Source organism: Delphinapterus leucas, chromosome 17, assembly GCF_059928025.1.
Source record: "Delphinapterus leucas isolate spDelLeu-1000000601 "Yukka" chromosome 17, BTC_Dleu_Yukka2, whole genome shotgun sequence".
Taxonomy (NCBI): Eukaryota; Metazoa; Chordata; class Mammalia; order Artiodactyla; family Monodontidae; genus Delphinapterus; species Delphinapterus leucas.
In genome coordinates this window covers 41,144,671-41,167,282 of record NC_143145.1, presented here as the reverse complement: position 1 = coordinate 41,167,282, position 22,612 = coordinate 41,144,671, and the positions used below count along the sequence as shown (strand labels likewise).

Below are 22,612 nucleotides of genomic sequence, written 5' to 3'. Positions count from 1 at the left end.
TTATAAATCTCCCAAATAGTTAATCTGTAAAATCAATGGAACATCGATCAAGATTCAACACATTTGTGTATGTGTGGATGTGTGTGAGTCTCTGATATGTTGATACATTTCTTAAGCTGTCCTCTCTCAAGGAAAAGGACCAGAATAACCAAGACAATTTTTAAGAGCAAGATAGGAACATTTGTTCTATCTAATATAAAGCTTTAACATAAAGTTATATTTATGATATTTTTATTATATCTATATTATTATAAAATTACATTTATTTATTAATTTTGTGTTAAATTTGTTGTTGTAAAATTATGTTTGTGAATTAAGTGTGTTTTTTGCTGTGAAAATGGACACACCAAAGGACCAGAATAGAAAACCCAGAAATAGACCATAAATACATGGATTGCAGATCATTGGAGCTGAGCCAATGTTATAAGGGGAAAAAATATAAAACGGTATTCTTAGCACATGCAGTGCACAAAAGTAAATTCAAGATCTAACAAATGGTGTACCTAACACCTAAATGTGAAGAGCAATTTTTTTTTTATTTTTGGAAGAAAATATAATGTCTTTATTACTTGTAGTAGGGTGATATAAAAATATTTTAAATTAAATTTTCAGACTTCTGTCTAACAAAAGACATCACAGACAAAGTTAAAGGACAAGTTACAGTCTGGGAAAAGATATTCGCAACAAAGAATTGCTTCCAGATAATTTGGGGTGAGGTAGAGGGCAGAATTGACAGATGTGGAGGTGGACTGGTTCTGAAGCACAAGGAAGAGGGCTAAGTAAAATCTATCTCAATTTTCCAGTTGAAGCAACTCAGATTTGTTCCTCCCACTTCTGCACTCTATTGTAGAACTTGAATGATAATATTATTGTTTGCTTATGAGTCTGTCTTCCCCACTAGACTTGGCGTCTTTTAATCTAAGACTCGAGAGTTTTAATCCACAGCCTCAATAACAAAGGGGCTACAGTTCTGGAGCCTGGGTTTCTGCCTGGCTCAATCATTTGTTGGCTGTGGGAGCTTATGCAGGTTATTTCATTGCCGTGGCCCCAGTTTGCTCACTTGTGTGATGATGGAAATAATAATAATAAAGTCTTTTGAGTCATATAATGACTCAACGGTCATTATATCAAATGAGTTAATACACATAAAGCATTTAGAACAATGCCTGGACACAAGCATTTGTGGAGCGAATTAACCATACAAGTAACAAGGGCAAACTTTTCTTTATATCTCCCTGAAGGAAGTTAAACTGCACCATTTCAATGGCATTTCACCCACAGCTCAGAACAAATAAGTACCTGACAAATATTTCTTTTCTTTCTTCCATTCCCAAAATCACCAAAGATGACAAAGATGATACAAGGTTTTTTCAGAATTTTGAGGAAGAAGTAATAAATAGTGGGGATGGTACCTGGAGTTAGCTAAACTGTAAGGTAAGGGCACACTCCTCCCAACTGCCAATGCTAAATAAGGCTTTTGACTCCAAAGGCAAGGAGTTAAGGTCCAACTACAAAGTTAGAGAGAAGATCATCCTCATTTGTGAAAACAACTAAGTTTGAGGGTTTCCCAAAACCATCCTCAGATTCCATAATTCACTAGAAAGACTCACGGCTCGCTGAACGCGACGGCAGCTCTATAGGTTGCTGTTTTCTCCTCCAGTGGACCCGGGCCTGCGCTCCAGCAACCATGTCTAAGGGACCTGCAGTTGGCATTGATCTTGGCACCACCTATTCTTGTGTGGGTGTCTTCCAGCACGGAAAGGTGGAAATAATTGCCAATGATCAGGGGAACCGAACTACACCTAGCTATGTCGCCTTTACTGATACCGAACGATTGATCGGTGATGCTGCAAACAATCAAGTTGCAATGAATCCCACCAACACGGTGTTTGATGCCAAACCCCTTATTGGACAAAGATTTGATGATGCTGTTGTCCAGTCTGATATGAAGCATTGGCCCTTCATGGTGGTGAATGATGCAGGCAGGCCTAAAGTTCAAGAAGAATACAAGAGAGAGACAAAAGGTTTTTATCCAGAGGAGGTGTCATCCATGGTTTTGACAAAGATGAAGGAAATAGCAGAAGCCTACCTTGGGAGGACTGTTACCAATGCTATTGTCACAGTACCCGCTTACTTTAATGATTCTCAGCGTCAGGCTACCAAAGATGCTGGAACTATTGCTGGGCTCAATGTACTTAGAATCAACGAACCAACTGCTGCTGCTATTGCCTATGGCTTAGACAAAAATGTTGGAGCAGAAAGAAATGTGCTGATCTTTGATTTAGGTGGTGGCACTTTTGATGTGTCAATCCTCACTATTGAGAATGGAATCTTTGAGGTCAAATCTACAGCTGGAGATACCCACTTACGTGGAGAAGACTTTGACAACTGGATGGTCAACCATCTTATTGCAGAATTCAAGCGCAAGCACGAGAAGGACATCAGTGAGAACAAGAGGGCTGTCCGTCGCCTTCGTACTGCTTGTAAGCGTGCTAAGCACACTCTCTCTTCCAACACCCAGGCCAGTATTGAGATTGATTCCCTCTGTGAAGGAATCGACTTCTACATCTTAATTACCCGTGCCTGATTTGAAGAACTGAATGCTGACCTGTTCCGTGGCATACTGGACCCTGTGGAGAAAGCCCTTAGGGATGCCAGGCTAGACAAGTCTCAGATCCATGATATTGTCCTGGTGGGTGGTTCAACCCGCATCCCCAAGATTCAGAAACTTCTACAGGATTTCTTCAATGGGAAAGAACTGAATAAGAGCATCAACCCTGGTGAGGCTGTTGCTTATGGAGCAGCTCTCCAGGCAGCCATTCTATCTGGAGACAAATCTGAAAATGTTCAAGACTCGCTGCTGTTGGATGTCACTCCTCTTTCCCTTGGAATTGAAACTGCTGGTGGAGTCATGACTGTCCTCATCAAGCGCAACACCACCATTCCCACCAAGCAGACGCAGACCTTCACAACCTACTCGGACAACCAGCCCGGTGTACTCATTCAGGTTTATGAAGGTGAGCGCGCCATGACCAAGGATAACAACCTGCTTGGCGAGTTTGAACTCACAGGCTTACCTCCTGCCCCCCGTGGTGTTCCTCAGATTGAAGTCACTTTTGATATTGATGCCAGTGTCATCCTCAATGTCTCTGCTGTGGATAAGAACACAGGAAAAGAGAACAGGATTGCCATCACTAATGACAAGGGCCGTTTGAGCAAAGAAGACATTGAACGTATGGTTCAGGAAGCAGAGAAGTATAAAGCTGAAGATGAGAAGCACCGGGATAAGGTGTCTTCGAAGAATTCTCTTGAATCCTATGCTTTCAGCATGAAAGCTACTGTTGTGGATGAGAAACTTCAAGGCAAGATTAATGATGAGGACAAACAGAAGATTCTTGATAAGTGTAATGAAATAATCAACTGACTTGATAAGAACCAGACTGCAGAGAAGGAAGAATTTGAACATCAGCAGAAGGAGCTGGAGAAAGTCTGCAACCCCATCATTACCAAGCTGTACCAGAGCGCAGGAGGCATGCCAGGAGGAGTGCCAGGAGGAATGCCCGGGGGCTTCCCTGGTAGTGGAGCTCCACTGCCTGGTGGTGCCTCCTCTGGGCCCACCATTGAAGAGGTTGATTAAGCCAGCCTAGCACAGGTTTAGCATTGTTCCACACAACATTAAAGGACCCAAATTTGTAGCAAATTCCATGGCAGTTTTAAAGTTGAGCTGCTGTAGTAAACTGGACATTCTTGATACTTGAACATGGAATGTGTGCACAGGGAAAGGAAATAACATTGCACTTTACAAGCACTGTATTGTAAATGGAAAATGCAATGTCTTAAATAAAACTGTATTTAAAATGGGCACCATAAAAAAAAAGACTCACAAGCTCAATGAAAGCTATTATATCCACAGTTGCATTTACTACAGGGAAAGAATACATTAAAATCAGCCAAAAGAAGAGATGCATAGGGCAGAGTCTAGGAGAGTCCCAATTGTGGCATCTCCATTGTCCTCAGGAGGTCCCAGTATTGCTGTGTGACAATACTCACTGAGTGTTGCCACCCCTGGAAGCTCAGCTGAACCTCTGTGTCCAGAACTGTATTGAGGCTTCATTACATAAGCATAGTTGATTGATTGATTGATTGATTGATTGCCCACATGGATAAAGTCAATCTCTAGGTCCACTGATACCATATCACCCAAAGTCCCCACCCTAAACCATGAGTTGATCTTTCTGGTGTGGCCAGCCCCTTCTCCAAGACTATTAAGTATGGCCAGGTGAAGGAGAAGGAAAGTAGGAGAAGGAAGAGGGATGGGATGGAATGGGAGAGAAGAGGACAGGACAGGACAGGAAGCTTTCTTGTGAAAAGAAAAGGGGTTCATTCCCCAAGCTCATGACCACCACTCAGTAAGCTTTTGTATGCTCCACAGCCACCCCATGAGATGTTCAAGATTTTGTAGATGAGGAAACTGAGACTCCAGGAGGCCAAGTAAATGGCCCTAGATCCCCCAAGATAGAAAGAAGACACACTGGGACTGGAAACCAGGTCTTCTGGCCATATGTTCCTGTTCTTTCCATACAATTCACAGTCTCTGTGTTCTGCACTTATGTCAGTCTTTTTTTTTTTTTTTACCTTTCTTTAAGATCAAAGTATAGTTAATTTATAATGCTGCATTAGTTTCAGGTATACAGCAAAGACTGTTCAGTTATGCATGTATATACATACATATATACATATATATATTCTTTTTCAGATTCTTTCCATTACAGGTTATTACAAGATGTTGAAAATAGTTCCCTGTGCTATACAGCAGGTTCTTGTTGTTTACCTATTTTATATACAGTAGTGTGTATATGTTAATCCCAAACTCCTAGTTTATCACCCCACCACCCCACCCCACTATCCCCTTTGGTAACCATAAGTTTGTTTTCTCTGTTGGTGAGTCTATTTCTGTTTTGTAAATAAGTTCATCTGTATCATTTTTTTATACACCACATATGTGATATCATATAGTTGTCTTTCTCTGTCTGACTTACTTCATTCAATATGATAACCTCTAGGTCCAGTCCTTCACTTTACTCCAATTCTGCAAACTTTAGACTTTTCCTTAAAGAGCTTAGAACAGTCTTTCTTAGCCTGTTAAGTTCTCATAAAGTTTTGGATTAATTAAAGAGATGCAGATTAGCAACTTTAGAATGTGGGAACAATAATTTTGCGCCAAAATTTATTGTCAAAGGAGTATGCAATTTTTTGCTATGTTCTGGAATTTTGTCATAATGAGGCAGTCATTTGTCTCTTAGACCTTCCCTTCTCAGCTCCCCGCCACCCCACCCTATTGGTGAAATAGGCACCTGTGTCAAAGAGCTAATAAGGGGTCTTCCTTACAGGTCTCATTGCAAGCAAAGGCTTAATGGGCTTGGACAGCATGGCAGGCTGTTAAGAGGCAGGGTGAGCCAAGGGCAAGACATCGACCCCACTTTAGACTTTGCCCTGCATCCAGTTCCTAAGATTGTGCTTTTGGCCGTTGTGCCAATAAAAACTTAACAACTAGCAATCCTTTATCTAATTCCTATCAAATGTTATTGGAAAATATAATCAACAAAAAATAAAACTAACTGTATGTGGTAAAATTTGTTACACATGAAAAACTCAAAAATTAAAAATGGGAAACAGACTCGGTAGAAATAGTTTTATTTAAAAAAATCAACAGTATCGGTTGGAGACCAAGATGGCGGAAGAATAAGGCGTGGAGATCACCTTCCCGCAAAAAATATATCAGAAATACATCTACATGTGGAACAACTCCTACAGAACACCTACTGAACGCTGGCAGAAGACCTCAGACTTCCCAAAAGGCAAGAAACTCCCCACATACCTGGGGAGGGAAAAGAAAAAGAAAGACAAAAGAATAGGGATGGGACCTGCACCTCTGGGAGGAAGCTGTGAAGGAGGAAATGTCTCCACACACTAGAAAGTCCCTTCACTGGCGGAGATGGAGGGTGGGCGGGGGGGAGCTTCGAAGCCATGGACGAGAGCGCAGCAACAGGGGTGCGGAGGGCAAAGCGGAGAGATTCCCACACAGAGGATCAGTGCTGACCGGCACTCACCAGTCCGAGAGGCTTGTCTGCTCCCCCGCCGGGGCGGGCGGGGCTGGGAGTTGAGGCTTGGTCTTTGGTCGGATCCCAGGGTGAGGACTGGGGTTGGCGGCGTGAACACAGCCTGCAGGGGGTTAGTGCACCACGGCTAGCTGGGAGGGAGTCCGGGGAAAAGTCTGGACCTGCCGAAGAGGCAAGAGACTTTTTCTTGCCTCTTTGTTTCCTGGTGCGCGAGGAGAGGGGATTAAGAGCGCTGCCTAAAGGAGCTACAGACACAGGCATGAACCATGGCTATCAGTGCAGACCACAGAGACGGGCATGAGACGCTAAGGCTGCTGCTGTCGCCACCAAGAAGCCTGTGTGCGAGCACAGGTCACTATCCACACCCCACTTCCGGGGAACCTGTGCAGCCTGCCACTGCAAGGGTTCCGGGATCCAGGGACAACTTCCCTGGGAGAACGCACGGCGTGCCTCAGGCTGGTGCAACGTCACGCCGGCCTCTGCCGCCGCAGGCTCGCTCCGCATCCACACCCTACCCTCCCCCCGGCCAGAGTGAGCCAGAGCCCCCGAAGCAGCTGCTCCTTTAACCCCGTCCTGTCTGAAAGAAGAACAGATGCCCTCAGGCGACCTACACGCAGAGGCGGAGCCAAATCCAAAGCTGAACCCCAGGAGCTGTGCGAACAAAGAAGAGAAAGAGAAATCTCTCCCAGCAGCCTCAGGAGCAGTGGATTAAACATTCACAATCAACTTGATGTACCTGCATCTGTGGAATTCATGAATAGACAACGAATCATCCCAAATTGAGGAGGTGGACTTTGGGAGCAAAGATATATATATTTTTTTTCCCTTTTTCTCTTTTTGTGAGGGTGTATGTGTATGCGTCTCTCTGTGATTTTGTCTGTATAGCTTTGATTTTACCATTTGTCCTAGCATTCTGTTGTTTTCTTGTTTTTTAATATAGTTTTCAGTGCTTCTTATGATTGGTAGATTTGGGTTTGGTTGCTCTCGTCTTTCTTTTTTTTTAATTATTTAAAATAATTTTAATTTTAATAATTATTTTTTATTTTAATAACTTTATTTTATTATTTTTTCTTTCTTTCTTTTTTTCTCCCTTTTCTTCTGAGCTGTGTGGCTGACAGGGTCTTGGTGCTCTGGCTGGGTGTCAGGACTCTGCCTCTGAGGTGGGAGAGCAAGTTCAGGACACTGGTCCACAAGAGACCTCTCAGCTCCATGAAATATCAAACGGCGAAAATCTCCCAGGGATCTCCATCTCAACGCCAAAACCCAGCTCCACTCAACGACCAGCAAGTTACAATGCTGGACACCCTATGTCAAACAACTAGCAAGACAGGAACACAACCCAACCCATTAGCAGAGAGGCTGCCTAAAATCATAATAAGGCCAGAGACACCCCAAAACACACCACCAGACATGGACCTGTCCACCAGAAAGACAAGATCAAGCCTCATCCACCAGAACACAGGCATTAGTCCCCTCCACCAGGAAACCTACACAACCCACTGAAACAACCTTAGCCACTGGGGGCAGACACCAAAAACAACAGGAACTATGAACCTGCAGCCTGTGAAAAGGAAACGCCAAACACAGTAAGTTAAGCAAAATGAGAAGACAGAGAAACACACATCAGATGAGGGAGCAAGGTAAAAACATACCAGACGAAACAAACGAAGAGGAAATAGGCAGTCTACCTGAAAAGAATTCATAGTAATGATGGTAAAGATGATGCAAAATCTTGGAAATAGAATGGAGAAACTACAAGAAACATTTAACAAGGACCTAGAAAACTAATGAGTAAATAAAAAATGATGAAACACACAATAAGTGAAATTAAAAGTTCTCTAAAAATAGAACTACCATACGACCCAGCAATCCCACTACTGGGCATATACCCTGAGAAAACCATAATTCAAAAAGAGTCATGTACCACAATGTTCATTGCAGCTCTATTTACAATAGCCAGGACATGGAAGCAACCTAAGTGTCCATCGACAGATGAATGGATAAAGAAGATGTGGCACATATATACAATGGAATATTACTCAGCCATAAAAAGAAACAAAATTGAGTTATTTGTAGTGAGGTGGATGGACCTAGAGTCTGTCATACAGAGTGAAGTAATTCAGAAATAGTAAAACAAATACCGTAGGCTAACACATATATATGGAATCTAAAAAACAAACAAACAAAAAATGGTCATGAAGAACCTAGGGGCAAGATGGGAATAAAGATGCATACCTATTAGAGGATGGACTTGAGGATACGGGGAGGGGGAAGGGTAAGCTGGGACAAAGTGAGAGAGTGGCATGGACACATATACACTACCAAATGTAAAACAGATAGATAGTGGGAAGCAGCTGCATAGCACAGGGAGGTCAGCTCAGTGCTTTGTGACCACCTAGAGAGGTGGGATAGGGAGGCTGGGAGGGAGGGAGAAGCAAGAGGGAAGAGATATGGGGATATATGTATATGTAAAACTGATTCACCTTGTTATAAAACAGAAACTAACACACCATTATAAAGCAATTATACTTGAATAAAGATGTTAAAAAATAGTGGCATATATAATATAATGTATATTATAAAATACATATAATAGACTATTATTAAGCTGTAAAAAGAAGGAAATCCTGCCATTTGCAATAACATGGATGAACCTGGAGAGCATTATGCTAAACCAGACAGGGAAAGGCAAATACAGTATGGTATCACTTATATCTGGAATCTGAAAGAAAAATAAGTCAAATTCATAGAGAAAGAGAGTAAATAATGGTTGCCAGGTGTTTGGGAGGTGGGGGAAATGGAAAAATGTTGGTCAAAGTGTACAAATTTTTAGTTATATGATGAAAAATTCCTGAGGATATAATGTACAATATGGTGACTATAGTTAATAATATTGTATTTTATCCTTGAAATTTACTAAGAAAGTAGATCTTAAGCATTCTTACTACTGGATAGAAAAGGTAGCTACATGAGGTGATGGATGTATTAGATATCTAGATTTCGATAATCATTTCTCAATTATCAAATCATCATGTTGTACACTTTCAACTCAAACAATTTTATTTGTCAATTATAATTCAAAGCTGAAAATAAAATAAAATTTGCTCTAAGATGAAAAAAATTCTCTAGAAGGAAGCAATAGCAGAATAACTGAGACAGAAGAACAGATAAGTAACATGGAAATAAAATAGTGGAAATAACAACTGCAGAGCAGAATAAAGAAAAAAATGAAAAGAATAGAGGACAGTTTCAGAGACCCCAGGACAAGATTAAATGCACCAACATATGAATTATAAGGGGCCCAGAAGAAGAACAGAAAAAGAAAGGGACTGAGAAAATATTTGAAGAGATTATAGTTGAAAACTTCCCTAATATGGGAAAGGAAATAGTTAATCAAGACCAGGAAGCACAGAGAGTCCCATACAGGATAAATCCAAGAAGAAACACACCAAGACACATATTAATCAAACTATCAAAAATTAAATACAAAATATCAAAAGAAGCAAGGGAAAAACAACAAATAACATATAAGGGAATCCCCATAAGGTTAACAGCTGATCTTCAGCAGAAATTCTGCAAGGCAGAAGGGAGTGGCAAGACATATTTAAAGTGATGAAGGGAAAAACCCACAAACAAGTTTATTCTACCCAGCAAGAATTTCATTCATATTGAGCACAGAAATTAAAAGCTTTACAGACAAGCAAAAGCTAAGAGAATTCAGCACCACCAAACCAGCTTTAAAACAAATGCTAAGGGAACTTCTCTAGGCAGGAAACATAAGAGAAGGAAAAGACCTACAATAACAAACCGAAAACAATTAAGAAAATGGTAAAAGGAACATACGTATCGATAATTACCTTAAATATAAATGGATTAAATGCTCCAACCAAAACACATAGACTGGATGAATGGATTCAAAAACAAGGCCTGTATATATGCTGTCTACACGATATCCACTTCAGACCTAGGGACACATACAGACTGAAAGTGAGGGGATGGAAAAAGATATTCCATGCAAATGGAAATCAAAAGAAAGCTGGAGGAGCAATTCTCATATCAGACAAAATAGACTTTAAAATAAAGATTACAAGAGACAAGGAAGGGCACTACATAATGATCAAGGGATCAAGCCAAGAAGAAGATATAAAGATTGTAAATATTTATGCACCCAACATAGGAGCACCTCAATACATAAGGCAAATGCTAACAGCCATAAAAGGGGAAATCGACAGTAACACAATCACAGTAGGGGACTTTAACATCTCACTTTCACCAATAGACAGATCATCCAAAATGAAAATAAAAAAGGAAACACAAGCTTTAAATGATACATTAAACAAGGTGGATTTAATTGTTATTTATAGGACATTCCACCCAAAAACAACAGAATACACTTTCTTTTCAAGTGCTCATGCACATACTCCAAGATAGATCATATCTTGGGTCACAAATCAAACCTTGGTAAATTTAAGAAAACTGAAATTGTATCAAGTATCTTTTCTGACCACAACGCTATGAGACTAGATATCAATTACAGGAAAAAATCTGTAAAAAATACAAACACATGGACGCTAAACAATACACTACTAAATAACCAAGTGATCAATGAAGAAATCAAAGAGGAAACCAAAAAATACCTAGAGACAAATTACAACAAGAACACGACGATCCAAAACCTATGGGACGCAGCAAAAGCAGTTGTAAGAGGGAAGTTTTAGCCATACAATCGTACCTTAAGAAACAAGAAACATCTCAAATAAACAACCTAACCATACACCTAAAGCAATTAGAGAAAGAAGAACAAAAAACCCCCAAAGTTAGCCCGATGAAAGAAATCATAAAGATCAGATAAGAAGTAAATGAAAAAGAAATGAAGGAAACGATAGCAAAGATCAATAAAACTAAAAGCTCGTTCTTTGAGAACATAAACAAAATTGATAAAACATTAGCCAGACTCATCAAGAAAAAAGGGAGAAGACTCAAATCTATAGAATTAGACATGAAAAAGGAGAAGTAACAACTGACACTGCAGAAATACATAGGATCATGAGAGATTACTGCAAGCAACTATATGCCAATAACATGGACAACCTGGAAGAAATGCACAAATTCTTAGAAAAGCATAACCTTCCGAGACTGAACCAGGAAGAAATAGAAATATAAACAGACCAATCACAAGCACTGTTATTGAGACTGTGATTAAAAATCTTCCAACAAACAAAAGCCCAGGACAATATGGCTTCACAGGCAAATTCTATCAAATATTTAGAGAAGAGCTAACACCTATCCTTCTCAGACTCTTCCAAAATATAGCAGAGGGAGGAACACTCCCAAACTCACTCTATGAGGCCACCATCACCCTGATACCAAAACCAGAAAAAGATGTCATAAGGAAAGAAAACTACAGGCCAATATCACTGATAAATATAGATGCAAACATCCTCAACAAAATACTAGGAAACAGAATCCAACAGCACATTCAAAGGATCATACACCATGATCAAGTGGGGTTTATCCCAGGAATGCAAGGATTCTCAATATATGCAAATCAATCAATGTGATACACCATATTAACAAATCAAAGGAGGAAAAGCATATGATAATCTCAATAGATGCAGAAAAAGCTTTTCACAAAATCCAACACCCATTTATGATAAAAACCCTCCAGAAAGTAGGCATAGAGGGAACTTTCCTCAACATAATAAAGACCATATATGAAAAACACACAGCCAACATCATCCTCAAAGGTGAAAAACTGAAACCATTTCCACTAAAATCAGGAACAAGACAAGGTTGCTCACTCTCACCACTATTATTCAACATAGTTTTGGAAGTTTTAGCCACAGCAATCACAGAAGGAAAAGAAAGAAAAGGAATCCAATTTGGAAAAGAAGAAGTAAAGCTGTCAGTGTTTGCAATTGACATGATACTATACATAGAGAATCCTAAAGATGCTACCAGAAAACTACTAGAGGTAATCAATGAATTTGGTAAAGTAACAGCATACAAAATTAATGCACAGAAATCTCTTGCATTCTTATAAACTAATGATGAAAAATCTGAAAGAGAAATTAAGGAAACACTCCCATTCACCACTGCAACAAAAATAATAAAATACCTAAGAATAAACCTACCTAAGGATACAAAAGACCTGTAGGCAAAAAACTATGACACTGATGAAAGCAGTTAAGGATGATACAAACATATGGAGAGATATACCATGTTCTTGGATTGGAAGAATCAACATTGTGAAAATGACTCTACTATGCAAAGCAATCCACAGATTCAGTGCAATCCCTATCAAGCTACCAATGGCACTTTTCACAGAACTAGAACGAAAACTTTCACAATTTGTATGGAAACACAAAAGACTCCAAATAGCCAAAACAATCTTGAGAAAGAAAAACGGAGCTGGAAGAATCAGGCTCCCGGACTTCAGACTATACTTCAAAGCTACAGTAATCAAGACAGTATGATACTGGCACAAACCAGAAATATAGATCAATGGAACAGGATAGAAAGCCCAGAGATAAACCCACGCACATATGGTCACCTTACCTTTTATAAAGGAGGCAAGAATATACAGTGGAGCAAAGACAGCCTCTTCAATAAGTGGTGCTGGGAAAACTCATGTAAAAGAATGAAATGTACATGTAAAACAATGAAATTAGAACACTCCCTAACACCATACACAAAAATAAACTCAAAATGGATTAAAGACCTAAATGTAAGACCAGACACTCTCTAACTCTTAGAGGAAAACATAGGCAGAACACTCTATGACATAAATAACTGCAAGATCCTTTTTGACCCACTTCCTAGAGAAATGCAAATAAAAACAAAAACAAACAAATGGGACCTAATGAAACTTAAAAGCTTTTGCACAGCAAACAAAACCATAAACAAGATGAAAAGACAACCCTCAGAATGGGAGAAAATATTTGCAAATGAAGCAACTGACATAGGATTAATCTCCAAAATTTACAAGCAGCTCATGCAGCTCAATATCAGAAAAACAAACCGTCCAATCCAAAAATGGGCAGAAGACCTAAATAGACATTTCTCCAAAGAAGATATACAGATTACCAACAAACGCATGAAAGAATGATCACCATCGCTAATAATTAGAGAAATGGAAATCAAAACTTCAATGAGGTATCAACTCACACCGGTCAGAATGGCCATCATCAAAAAATCTACAAACAATAAATGCTGGAGAGGGTGTGGAGAAAAGGGAACCCTCTTGCATTGCTGGTGGGAATGTAAGTTGATACAGCCACTATGGAGAACAGTATGGAGTTTCCTTAAAAAACTCAAAATAGAACTACCGTATGACCCAGCAATCCCACTACTGGGCATATACCCTGAGAAAACCATAATTCAAAAAGAGTCATATGCCACAATGTTCATTGCAGCTCTATTTACAATAGCCAGGACATGGAAGCAACCTAAGTGTCCATCGACAGATGAATGGATAAAGAAGGTGTGACACATATATACAATGGAATATTACTCAGCCATAAAAAGAAACGAAATTGAGCTATTTGTAGTGAGGTGGATGGATCTAGAGTCTGTCATACAGAGTGAAATAAGTCAGAAAGAGATAAACAAATACTGTACACTAACACGTATATATGGAATCTAAAAAAATAAAATAAAAAAGAAAGAAAACTATGGTTTTGAAGAACCTAAGGGCAGGACAGGAATAAAGTCGCAGACGTAGAAAATGGGCTTGAGGACACGGGGAGGGGAAAGTGTAAGCTGTGACAAAGTGAGAGAGTGACATGGACATATATACCCTACCCAATGTAAAATACATAGCTAGTAGGAAGCAGCTGCATAGCACAGGGAGATCAGCTGGGTCCTTTGTGACCACCTAGACGAGTGGGATAGGGAGGGTAGGAGTGAGACGCAAGAGGGAAGAGATATGGGAACATATGCATATGTATAACTGATTCACTTTGTTATAAAGCAGAAACTAACACACCATTGTAAAGCAATTATAGTCCAATAAAGATGTTAAAAAAAAAACACAGTATCTAAAATTGCATACAATTTAAAATGCTTTTTAGCCAAAAGTGAATGTAAGAATCAAATCTTTTTAAATTTGACCTGAGAAATAAGCTTGGTAGAAATCACTTTTGCAAAGGAAAACTCATAATCACAGAATATACAGCTAGGTGAACGTTAAGTCAGAATAAATTAATCAAACCAGAAAATTAATTGATTCTAATTATGATCCTTGTATTCAAACAAAAATAAAAAATAAAAATGGTTTAACTCTTTTATGGACATGTTATCAAAGAATTGGATTGATTGAACAAAGATTGATCTTAAAATTTTTTTCAATAATAATCCATCAATTTTGGTATAATTCGTATTTAAATACTTGTGTACATAAACAGAGATGAAATATATGTGAGGTCAATATGGAAGTCCAAAACAGTGGGGTTGAAATATTATTTACTCTTTTGTTCCCTTCTGCAGGACTGATACAAAATCTTATAACCATTAACTTTACCAAATGCAATTTGGTCGCATTGAAAATATGGTCTACAAAACGTTTACCGATGCAAATAATTTGGATTTGGTTCACATATCACCTGAAACGTAGGAAAACGTGTCTAAGCTCATTTTGTGGGTCCTGCTTGGATTTGGGGACGTTGAAGCAGAGAAGAGCAGACAGTAAGTTAAGCGGTTGGAGGCCTTCTTACTTTCCAAGGTCTCACAATGACCTACAAGTCCCCACCTGATCTAGATCCCCTGCTTCTACGACTTCATGTCCTTCCACTGCTCCAAGACCTTTCCAGATACATCTGTGGTAGAGGAGAGTAGGGGGAGGAAGAGGAAAGGGAAAAGAGCAGTGCATTAAGTAGTTCTGGTCTAATTCATAGACGAGTCGACAAGAGTTTACCTGATTTTGAGACTCAGTTTAACAGGGGGGCACCTGTTAGAACTAAGTTCCCACCCTGAATCCCATGTGAATCCACTCTTGCACCACCTTCACCCTCCCCTCCTACACAAACTAACTTTTAACACACACTGATCAGAATCCTGCCCCCAAACTCCAAGCCCACGGTTGGGGCAGCCATCTGCTACCAGGCCAACCTGGGCTGACTGCTAAGATGGCGGTGCGGCGTGTGGTTCCACTTGCCTGAGGAAGTCCCTGGTTTTGTTCTGGTCACCTTTCTTTGTCTGGGCTACCACCATAACCTCCAGGAAGTGGATGTAGTCCATACGACCAAATTTCTATTACCGACTGTCCCAACCCAGTGGACATGTCTGACTCAAAGTCCAAACCCTTCCTGTCTGCCACATTGCTCCTCTTTCTCAGTCCAGTTGTAGCAAGAAGAGCCCTGGGCTGGCCTCCTTCTCATCATAGCGTTCCCTGTCAAGCCACACTAACTCAGCCGGGCAACAGGCCAGCAGGGCCGGACAGATATACGGTGATATGGAAATGGCTGCAAAGTTCTTGTCAGGGCTCTCTGAATTAAGTTCAGGACAAGCAGAAACTACAGATTACATGAGTTGAAGAGGTCATCAAGAAATTCTTACCAAGCATCCACTGTGTCCAGACAATGCCTCAGCACCAAACCTTCCTTCTTTAAAACAAAACAAAACTATCCTCTTTTGGCCTCCCTACTCCTCCTCCCAGCTATTCCTTCTCTACCAGTTATTCCAGTCAGATTCACAATAATTGGTTTCTCACTGAATTCCATTTAAATCTCCTGGTCCCAATTGACCTGGCAATTCTAAACCCACAGGTTGTTCTGTAGAGCTAGCTTTCCAAAGAAGTCTGAGTTTCACAACTAATAGACATGTTACAAAACAAAAATAAAACAGAACATCACACCGGTTTGAAGCCATCTCAGGACTCTTTTTTTTTTTTTTTAACCAGAAGTGTGGATTTGTGATATAAGCAACTGCTATAAAACCAAACAAATGACAGGACTCAGCTCAGAGTTTGAGCCTATCCAGGGGCTGAATTATGTTTGCTTTGAGGTTTTGTGAAAGGTCATGAGGCCTAACAAAGTTCAGATGAGAGTTGGCTGTTTCTCCGTTAGGCTCTGACTCAGAACTTGTGGCGTTTCATGTGGTTTGGAGTTTTCAAACACTGCGCTTTGCACAGAGCTAATAAATGATTCTATCTCAGCATGGAAAGCAATTAAATGTATGGCCTCTTGGGTTTGGGTCTTAGAGTCAGTATTTATTTATTAGGAGCTGCAAGAAGGGCTAAATGGCCTAGAAGAGGGATCACACATAATGAGAGGGGTGAATTTGCTGAAGACGCCGCATTTTAGATGACCGGAGGCCTGAAAGCAAGAGAAGAGCTCCTGAGGAACCAATAAAATTAGGTCACTGGCAAACTTGCTAATGAATGGAATTTAGCATCAGCCTACAAGAACAAGTTAGGACTGCTTACAGAGCCCTGGGAAGGCCACATGAAAGGACCAGCGCCATCTGTCTTCAACCTGTATGGGCCACTCTGAAGGGGTCCCATGAGATTTCCAGTGACACTTCCTCTCTGGGCAAGCCTCTTCCAGGCAGTCAACTTGGATTCCTCTGACTCACATTGGGAGTGGGGTTGGGAGAGTCCCTCCAAATAAGCCTCCCTCCAAATAAGCTGTTCCCTTGTAAGAAAGGGGATGTATTAATTTGGTAGAGCTGCTATACGACGTAGCTTAGACTGGGTGGCTTAGACAATAGAAATCTATTTCCTCACAATTCTGGAGGCTGGAAGTCTGAGATCAAGTGTTGTCAGGATTTCTTCTGAGGTCTCTCTCCTTGACTCTTCTTCCTGTGTCTTCACATGGTCTTTTCTCTACATGTGTCTGTGTCCTAATCTCCTCTTCTTATAAGAGCACCAGTCATATTGAATTAGGGCCCACCTACATGAACTCATTTTACCTTAATTACCTCTTTTAAATCCCAATCTTTAAATACAGTCACATTCTGAAGTCCTGGGGGGTTAAGATTTCAACACACATGAATTTAGAGGGGACACAATTCAGTCCGTAACAGGGGTATCATAGCCTTTAGTTCAGTGACGTCATCTGTCCAAACTGTACAACTGAGTCAACTCCCCAGGCCCTAGTGGAGAGTGATGAGGGGAGACAAGGCCCCCAGTGAGGGACAGCTTTTCCTTGACTAGGTTCACCCAGCTTGATCAAAACCTGAAAAAGGGAAAGTGAAACAGAAACACAGCAGAACTAAATGTGTAAGAGGAAAGCACATTTGTGCTTATTTATTTTCAGGGACAATTGTCTGCTTATGGGGACTTGGTGGACTAGAATAGGTTTATAAAGACCATTCTTTGGATAATGCCCATGTGAACCCAGCAGCACTCACTACTGGCTTCAATGAAAATTTGCTGTAAGCACATATGTTACAGCCACTTGAAGGTACAGCTGTGCTCTGTCAGGGCTGACAGCTTGGTGGGGGATTCTGATAATAAACAAATACATAATTTGATAAATAAATCATTCCCTGCTGCCTGAGTTAAGGCACCCAGAAATGACTGGCAGATTGATTGTATCACTGGTGCCAGTTCTTTATTTGTTCTTCTACCCATGTCGTTTGCCATGTGACTTTGCAGTTTCTCTCATCAAGAAGTGGAGTCTATTTAGTCACTGACTCACTTTGACGAATAGGATGTGTTGGCAGTTGCGACACAAGCAGTGACTTGGTCAAGAGCCTGCACATTTCTGATTCTGCTCTTGCACCTGGACCACTGTGCTCAGAACCAGCCTAGGTTGGCCCACTGGAGGGCTGGGTGAAACATGGGGAGAAGAGCATGTCAAAAGCCCTTTGACCACCAGCAAATCCCAAGAAATGTGAGTCCTCAGCCAACAGGCTACATGACCCCCAGGTATGTGAGCAAGCCCAGTTGAGACCAGAAAAACTTCCCAGCCTAGATCGCCACCCTACAGACTTCTGAGCTAAATAAATACTTATTATTCGAAGCCCCAGAGTTTGGAAGTGGTTTGTAACACAACATAATTATGACAATAACTAACTGATCCAGGGACTGAAGGCTCCCAATAAAGTTAAACATATCTGAAGGAGGTGGCACATTAAGGCATTGTTGGCCATTAATATTTTGGCTGACAGAGTGTATAAATCAGCTTGTCAAGGTTCTGAGAGGTGGGATAAAGATAAGAGATGGAGACTAGATTAAAATCTTTACCCTACAGGATGAAGGTAATGTGGAGAATGGATGGTAAACAAACCTGCAGAAAGATTTAAAGAACCATTGACTGACCTACTTACAATGCTTCTTAGGCTCCCTGTGACCTTCAGTATAAAATTCAGATTCTTTATTCACAACACAGTAAGTCCTCCTGTCTGGTCCCTGCAGTCTTCCCTCCAGAGTAATTTTCTTCTGAGTTGCACGGGGCTAAATTTCATGCACTATGTCCACCAAGATCCCCTGTCCCCTGGCTTCTGGTTGGATTAACCAGTGAAAGGCAAGAGCAGCAGATTGGAAGGTGGGAGGCAGAGGCATCGGAATTTGTGTTCCTCTGGATCTCTCCCTGCCAGGCTGTGGTTTCACTTGGCTGTGTTTTTCTATCAAAGACCACAGGGTGGCCCTCCTATAGTCATAACTCCCATCATCTCATAGAGACTCCTTCCCATTGCCCCCAGGCCTAGGTTTCATGATACTTCTGGTTGTTGCCCATCCTGGGGTACTTCATCATTCCTTGTTGCTTTCCCTTAACCCAACCCAAACATTGCAAAATCTCCTTCACTCAAATATTATTAAAGGGCTCTTTAATCACCCTCTTTGAAAGTGCCATCTATTTCCCAAAAGAACCTTCCAGTGCATGAATTTTCCAGTCTCCTATAGCATCCACCACTCCCGCCATAGTTTCTTTCCCTGTCATGCCACCATATCCATGCTTCTCTTGTACACTTTTCCCTGTTCTTAGAATGTCTTTTCCCCTTTCTTGGCCAGACTCTCACACAAGCTAAAAATCTGAACTCAAATGTCACTTTTCCCAGGAAGACTCTCTCACTGCTGCCCCACCACTGCATCATCCTTTCATACTGGTGCTCTTCTTATAGGCTCCCATAATTGCCTCTTCTACGCCCATATCAGAGCACTAATCATCGTGCTTAATGATTACCTAGGAACATGTCTAAATCTCCAAAGCAGGCAGAATCATGGCCTCCCAAAGATGTCATAACCCAATATCCAGAATTTATGATTAGGCTATGTTACATAGAAAAGGAGAATTAAGTTTGCTACTCAGCTGGCTTTAAAATGAAGGGATCATCCTGGATGACCTAATGTGCCCAAAATTACCACAGTGTGTATAAAACTGGCAGAGAAAGACAGAAGAGTGAGAACAAGAAAAATAGCAATGGGAGAAAGATTTGACTGGCCATTGCTGTCTTTGAAGATGGAGGAAGAGGCCACAAGCCAAGGAATGTGGATGGCCTTCAGAAGCTGGAAAAAGCAGGAAAACAGATTATGCCCTAGAGACTCCAGAAGGAACACAGCCCTGCCAGAACCTTTTTGATCCAATGAGATCCATTTTGGACTTCTGACTTTCAGAACTGTAAGAGGATAAAATGTGCTGTTTAAGCTATTAAGTTTGTAGGAATTTGTTAAAGCAGAAATAGGAAATGAATATGATCACCCAGTAGAGAGTCAGATCCTTAAGGACAGGGATCATGGCTCTGCTTTGTGTCTTTCAAGCTCCTCTCACAAAGCTTTTCTTGGAGTGGTTCTCAGATATTTCTGTTGAAGAAAATATAAGATACAAAATTATCTTGTCCATCTATATTTTCTGGATTCTTCTGGGTCAATGGTCCATGTAGCAATAGTTTATCTGAAGGAAGAGATCTGTATTTGCCCATATAATTTTTAAAAAGTAGTGCTAAGTTATCAATCTACCATATCATCTTTGGGAAAAATAATTTAACCAGTTGCCAAGGAGAAAAAGGATACAGGAATTTGAGGGCACACACAGAGTCTTCCCTCTCAGGAGAGCAGCTGTGCTAACTGACAGTGTCTGCCTCAGGACATGCCCAGCTCCCCGGATGGGCAGGAAAAGAACAGATTGTTTCTTCCCCTGGAGCAGCTGGCCCTGGTTTTGGCTGGATTTGGATCCCTGGGCACTGGATACTACAGTTTGGCAAGAGTCACCCTCCAACCCTGCATTTCCAGAAGGGCTGTTCTATTACTAATCTGGAGCAGACACCTCCTGTCATCACCACAATCTTGTTCTTACAACATCACAAGCAACAGATGATCTGCAAATCCCACAACCTCTTGATGAAATCAGAGCTGGTGCCTTGGTTTAAAGCCTAGTTGACAATTCTCCCTATGTCACTGAGAGCTCGGGACCAGAAGCCTGGAGCTCTGGGGTCTAGTCTGGCTCTGCCTCTTTCTGTCTATTGAGTCACTTTCCATTCCTCACCTAAGATGTAAAAAGGATGGACTTTTGTGGTCACAGCGGGCGATGGCATTCTAAGAGTCTATGACAGCTATACAAATTCCGAAGCTCATTTATGCTTGGAAAATGCCAGTGACAATCTGTTCCCACTAGAGAGAGCATTTCATTGACAGAAACTAAGAACTAGAGCCTGAGAAAAGAAGAAGGGAAGGAAGGAGGGAGACAGAAGATGGAGGGGAGAGGAAGATAGAGAAGGAAGGAGAGAGGAAAGTGGGAGGGAGGGAAGGAGGAGTTATTGAACAGCCTCAGCTCACCCCCACCCCAGGCCAGAGCCTCACAAAGTTTTCCACCAAACTACCTCTGCCCTCAGAGGAGAGTGACAATGACCCCCAGGAATCCAGTCTGTAGCAAGTAAGAAATCTGAAATTTCATTTAATCTTAAAAATAAATGTGAATTGTGGGTTTTACTCCATATACACTGGTTTTGTAACCAAGTAGGACTCTATGGGGTCTTCCCAGAACAGGACTCCCTCCGTGTTCTCCATAAAATTGTTACCGAACCAAACTGGGGTCCGCTTGTCCTCATGCAATAAAGCATATCTACTGACACTGGTTGTGGTGAAGGAAAGTGTAGCGTCCATTGCAGGGTGCCAAGCAAGGAGTCCAGGGCAGCTAGTACTTAAAAGACGCAAACTCCTTGCTTGGCGCCCTGCAACGAATGCTACATTTTCCTTCACCACAACCGGTGTCAGTAGATTTGCTTTATTGTGTGAGAGCAAGCGGACCCCAGTTTGGTTTGGTAACAGTTTCATTTCTGCCATGGAGTAAACCTGTTGTTACAGGAAGATACAGCATGTTGGTTAATCCTGTGGTCTGCAAACCCTAGCCCACATCTGTTTCTCTCTGAGATGGGATGCTCCAGGTCCGGAGGCAGGCACCTGGGAGTTCAGAGGTGGGACTTATTTGTCAACCCCATCCAGGTCATGAAAGGACTGGGAGGCTACCCAGTTTATTACAGCCAGAGAAACCAAGCAAATAAAATAAAGTTCGACTAGTCCAGAAATGTTTGTCTCCAGAAAACTGGGATGAGAAGTTTATTGGGACAGTCCTGCCTCCCAGGCACTCTGTGCCAGAAGAAGCTGTCTCTGTTTATGACTCTGTTTATGACAGTGAGACACATTAATACTCTGTTTGTAGCATTATCAGCAACTTGTTAAGGCAGGTTTGGGGGTGTTTATTTTCAAAAGCAGTAGAAGTCGAGGGCAAAAGTCCCAGGGTACAGAGACCACATGCTTGGGGGTTAAGCAGGAGGGCCCAGCCTGAGAGAAAATCTTAGCTGCCAGCAGAAGGGGGACCAGCTGGGACTTAGCCATGGACCTAGCAGAGTAGGGAGTCGACCCCATGTCAGAGTCCAAGAAGGTCAGCCAGGGCCAAGTTCAGAGGCAAAGGAGCTGTGATGAATACAGCAAAGCCCCATCAATGATCCGTAGAGCTGCTGTATAAAACGAGCTAGTGCATGCCTGACACATAATAAATACAAATGTTTGCTATTATTATTATTATTCAGGAGTGAGGTCACCTGTCTTGGTGGCAAAATCGACCATCAGGAGAGGAATCCAAAACCATTCAGTGGACAGGAGACAGGAAAAGTCAGAACAGACCCAGCAGCCAACAAGCCTTATTGCAGCCACTGGAAAAAGACTGGAGGGGACTTTTTCTCTTGACCTAATAGAAGTTAAGACTTGAAGAATTCCAAGAGAGGCTGGATACAAAGGGACTGAACATCACAACACCGTAACTGACAAGAGGAGCAAGTAACGGGGAAGGGAAGTGTGACACAGGCCTTAGACACTCAGGCTTGGGTCTGAATCCTGACTACACATCTGGTGTGTGGTTTTGGGAAGCCATGGAAGTTGTCTGAGACTCAATTCACCCTCTTTAAAATGAGGGTGTTTAGAACACCTCTCCCACAGGATTTGGGGAGATTCGAGTGAGATAATTCATGGAACCGAATAAATGCTCGGTAATGTTAGTTTTTCTGACTAATAGCTGTTATGTAGCAGTTGCAAAGTAAGTAAATGATGTTTTGTC

The 22,612-nt window shown here is 41.3% G+C and overlaps 1 pseudogene; it reads left to right on the top strand.

Annotated features, from left to right (window-relative positions):
• The first annotated feature begins 1,632 nt into the window (after positions 1 to 1,632).
• On the top strand, positions 1,633 to 3,865 carry LOC111180291 (heat shock cognate 71 kDa protein pseudogene; annotated as a pseudogene).
• Positions 3,866 to 22,612: the final 18,747 nt, after the last annotated feature.